At 49.0% G+C, this 4,865-nt stretch overlaps 1 long non-coding RNA gene across 1 annotated transcript in view; it reads right to left on the reverse strand.

Moving 5' to 3' along the window:
* Positions 1–3,236: 3,236 nt before the first annotated feature.
* Positions 3,237–4,865, reverse strand: part of LOC118790141 — a 15,543-nt gene continuing 13,914 nt past the window's right edge. The window contains exons 3-4 of the long non-coding RNA XR_005005488.1: positions 4,276–4,786; positions 3,237–3,274 (exon numbers count right to left, since the gene is read on the reverse strand). This is a non-coding gene — a long non-coding RNA (uncharacterized LOC118790141). The remainder of the gene's footprint in view (positions 3,275–4,275; positions 4,787–4,865) is intronic.

Genomic DNA, 4,865 nt, shown 5'->3' on the forward strand with positions numbered 1-4,865 from the left:
AAAGAACACTAAGAACTTCAAGACACTTTTATACTTTAATAGTATGTCAGAAAATTACGAATTCAGTACTGATGCATGTCACAACACAATTAATGAACAGAGGTAAAATGAAAAATACATGATCAAAACTTCATCAATGTTCCTGTACTTTAGTTATATATAGCCTTTGTGACTGCAGATTTGACATTTGCTAGTACATCTCTCTGAGTCTTGTGGGTGAGGTATGTACTTTTTTTATCAGAATCTTTGACTTGAATGACAAAGAACCATTCTGAACACACGATGTTCCAGCTGTCTTTATTTGTAAGTTTACATGCAATAAAATAAAAAGCAAAATTATATCTGAGATGAAGAAATCCTTGGGAGTGGTCATGCATTTTTCAGCAATACAGTGCTGAATACCACCTGTACGCTTAAAAAATGTATCACTTTTTTTTTTAAAAGCTCTCCAGAAAGCACATACATGGTTCTAAATCACATCTCATACCTTATTCCCTAAAGGCACAAGTGAGAATTATGGAAATAGTGAATCAATCAAGCGGTTATTACACCAATTACAGGTAATAAAAACTGTCCCTCTGATATACGTGGAGGTAAAAGAAAGTTAATTCAATAAATCACCAGGGCTGAAGTCAAGTAAACCTGAGTTCTGTGAAAAGAGGCACTAGCCTAGATTTGCCTTGCCTAACCTAGCCTATATCTGTAAGCACAGTATGCCCTGGTTCTGACCTGTCATTGTACAGATCTGACACCTCCTGTCCACTCAATGTGACAAAACTGCAGTGTTCAATTATAAAGCCAAGTCTGACAACCAATAAACCTGCCTGAGAATACAGAAATATTCATAACTCAAGCCAGCAACACATGGGCATGTAGAGGACAGATACACACGCACGTGTTTCTAAATATAGTGACAGTGATGCTCCAGTCATCAGAGTCACAGACACAAACACAGACACACACACAAACACAGACACACACACACACACACACGCCGATGCACACAGGCGGCAGAATCGATACAGCTTTCCAACTCAAAGTTCAGATGAGTTTGAAGAGCTCAACTGGGTTAGCGCCCCCCCCACCCCCCACCCCCACCCCCCCAACGCCCCTCCAGCCCGTGACTGTCCTTTCACCCCTAACCCTGCCCCCACACCTCCCCCTGTTGTCAGAACGGATTTGGGGACAGGCGGCTCCGTGTGGCGGTGACGGGGGGGTGGGGGTTGGGGGCGTGCCAGAGCGGGGGAGCGGGGAGGTGATTGGTGCCAATCGGGCTCTGGCGGCCGCGGCCTCGCCGGCCTTCGTCTGGCGGTGGTTGGCGTGCTCCGCAGTGAGCTGCCCTGAAGCCACAGATTTGATCTTTGCAAAGGCTAACATCTGTCGGCTGTCATTTTAGTAAGATTGATGACAGGCGAAGGAATGGAGAAACGGGGGGGGGGGGGGGTGCCAGCGGCCAGTCGGGGGGGTGTGGTGGAGAGTGAGGGGTGCTGATGGAGGGGGGAGTTAGTTTAAGCCTCTGGAGGAAAGAGGCAGAGAACTGGGGGAGTCTCCCTCTCACCCAGCTGGGAAAATAATTCACCTGGGCTGCAGGAAGTGATAACAGAGGCTGTGGTCTGGGGTGGGGGCTATGAAAAGGGATGATATAGCGACAGAGAGAGAGGGAGAGAGAGGGGGGATAGGAGAAAGATAGGGAGAGAAGGAGAAGAATAAGGAGAGGGAGGGAAGGAGAGAGGGATCGAGAGAATAGGGAGGGAAAGAGAGGGAGGGGAGAGAAAGGCGCTTATCATGGTTGTATATCTACTTTGCACAATGCTCCGGCCCTTCTGACAGGACACCAGGGCGAGGAATATGATGTTATGACAACCATAAAATGTAGTTTACCCTCACCTTAACACACACAGGCAGAGCAGGGAATAAACATCACAAGCATTTAATATTTCCTGCTAAGAGCAGCCGTGACGTACAGGTACCCCACTGCCGCCCCTCTTGCCTGTCAATCACCACCCCGCCTGCTTCCTTCACACGGACTCAAGCTGGAGAGAATGCAAGAAGCTTTCTCAGGGCAGACATGCCGTAGTTACACTACAAAACCAAATATCCTCGTTTAGCAGACACTCCTATCCAGAGCAACTTATATGGGTTATGATTTTACATGTTATCCATTTATACAGCTGGATATTTACTGAGCTAATTCTGGGTTAAATAACTTACCAAAGGGTACAGTAGTCTAGCCCTAGCAGGGAACCAAACCAACAACCTTTCGGTTAAGAGCCCTGCGCCTTACCACTATACTATACTGCCATCTCACAACTAAACCAGGATATACCATCCTCATAACCTAAAATCATTATTAATGGAAAAGTGTTTTTAAACATATTATCAATAATGATTTTTGGTTGACCTGGGCATTGAACTGAGAGGAACATGAGGAAGTGGTGATTGTTTTTTTTGGTTTGTTATCTACCCAAACAAACAAAAAATGACAGAGCACCTCTCACTGAAAACCGCAGACCCACCGTGGCACAGGATCTTGTGTGGGTACAGTGTGTTATGAATAATTCAGAATGATCCGTGGCTGTACAGCAGACTGTGAGCGGACAGTGACCCTGCACACGTGACCGTTCCTCCGCTATGCTGCTAATAAGCCAGTCATTGCTGCGCGTCCTCAGTAAACAAGTTAATATGATTTCAGTCACGGGCACACGCAGAGCATGACCATGCTTTCCGGAGACAGATCAACACAGAGCACCAAGACTGCCCCTATACTCCCACTCCCACACAAACCCCTGAGGAAAAGCAGGAAGAGTAACTACTGCTTTCTGAGAGCAGCAGTGACAGAGCAATATGGCAACAGTTTGTTTGTGGTGTTTTTTTTTGGGGGGGGGGGGGGGGGGTCTGTTAAATGGCACATTCAACACCTTCTTGTCATGTTGTCCCCTAACCATCGCCTTCATGTAGTCAGTGCACTTAGACTCATTTTACACACACACACACACACCCACCCTCACTACACTAATTAGGATCCTTCTGATAGGAAATTAAAGGGACAGTATTAATTTCACATGGATCACACAGGAGCACAGGCAGCCAGAATTACCAAAGACTCACATCCTGTCACTGAGTGGCAGCAGAAGTCCCAAACCGGCTGCTGGGCTTTGATGGCCCTCTGTCAGCATCTTCCCCTCTCTGCTGCCAATGGTAATCAGAGGGAGGCAGAGACGACACTGTTGCCAGGTGCCGGTGGCTGGTCCGTGCTCTTCGGCCCTCGGGCTCTCTGCACATATCACAGCACTGAGGATTTGGGTCGGCTGTGTTTCACCCCCAGAATCTGGACTCATTTAAGAGGAAGTGGGAACTTTTCCTCGCTGTCAGTGGCCGTGTCGGGGTTAAGTGGTTGGCCAGTGAGTGGCTGTGTTGGGGTTAAGTGATTGGCCAGTGAGTGGCTGTGTTGAGGTTAAGTGATTGGCCAGTGAGTGGCTGTGTCAGGGTTAAGTGACTGGCCAGTGAGTGGCTGTGTCAGGGTTAAGTGATTGGCCAGTGAGTGGCTGTGTCGGGGTTTAGTGATTGGACAGTGAGTGGCTGTGTCAGGGTTTAGTGACTGGCCAGTGAGTGGCTGTGTCAGGGTTAAGTGATTGGCCGGTGAGTGGCTGTGTTGGGGTTAAGTGACTGGCCGGTGAGTGGCTGTGTCGGGGTTAAGTGATTGGACAGTGAGTGGCTGTGTCGGGGTTAAGTGATTGGCCAGTGAGTGGCTGTGTCGGGGTTAAGTGATTTGACAGTGAGTGGCTGTGTCGGGGTTAAGTGATTGGACAGTGAGTGGCTGTGTCGGGGTTAAGTGACTGGCCACGCACCTGTATTGTGTTGAATCCCGGGGTGAGACACAGCTGTTGTAACCATGAGTGACACAATGCTGTATATTTAAAATATGTTGGCTGCATACACGGCTGTGGCTTTGGCTGTGTGTGATGTCTGGCTGGGTGAAGGGAAAACACACAGCTCTGGGTCACAGTGGAGGACAGTGGGGGTAAAGTACACAGTCTGAAGCCTTTACAGACAAGATTTACACACCGAGGCCTTCCTGCACCAGGCGGAGCTTGAGGAAGTGCAGGTGGGTGTGCGTTTTTATGAGACGAGCCCTGGTTTATGACCCCCCCCCCCCCCCCCCCCCCCCCCCCCCCCCACCCACCCACCCACCACACACACACACACACACACACACACACACACACACAGACACACACAGACACACACACACCCTGCGTTCCTCCCTTCCCTCACCTTTCCTGGCGTGCCAGGAGCTCAGCATTGTTCTTCACACACCTGTGGAGCTCGGGCGGAGCCGCTCAGCAGGTATTGTGTGTGTGGGAGGGTGATGACAGCCGGGATGAGCAGGACACCTGGTGGACCAGACGTCCCCTCCGTGACCCACGCAGTTTCAATGGCAAAGGAGAAGAGAGAAAAATAACACAAAGACCCTTTTTTACCTGCACAGAACACTGCTCTGTGGTTAGGTACTGCCATTCAAAGGGAGGGAAATATATGCGTTTGTGTGTGTGTGTGTATGTTAAGTACATATATGTATTTCAGTGGTTATGAATTTTAATACAATAAGAGGCATGAGCATTGCTGTTGAATGAGGGCAAAGCAGTACTGGTCTTTGGCTTGGAGTCCAATGATCAGCTCGCATCTGGCCACAAGCCAAGGCTGCTCCACCAGCTGGACATCGTAACAGGAACGGAAATAAGGGGAGCAGAGGAAGAGAGGGGAAGAGGAGGGATGCCGTGAACAGCTGAGAGGAAAAAGAGACGGAAGTTTTACAACTGTGGAGGGGACAGGTTTATTAATTGGGTAGAGACTGTCTGAAAATT

This window comes from Megalops cyprinoides, chromosome 15 (genome assembly GCF_013368585.1).
Source record: "Megalops cyprinoides isolate fMegCyp1 chromosome 15, fMegCyp1.pri, whole genome shotgun sequence".
NCBI classification, from domain to species: Eukaryota; Metazoa; Chordata; class Actinopteri; order Elopiformes; family Megalopidae; genus Megalops; species Megalops cyprinoides.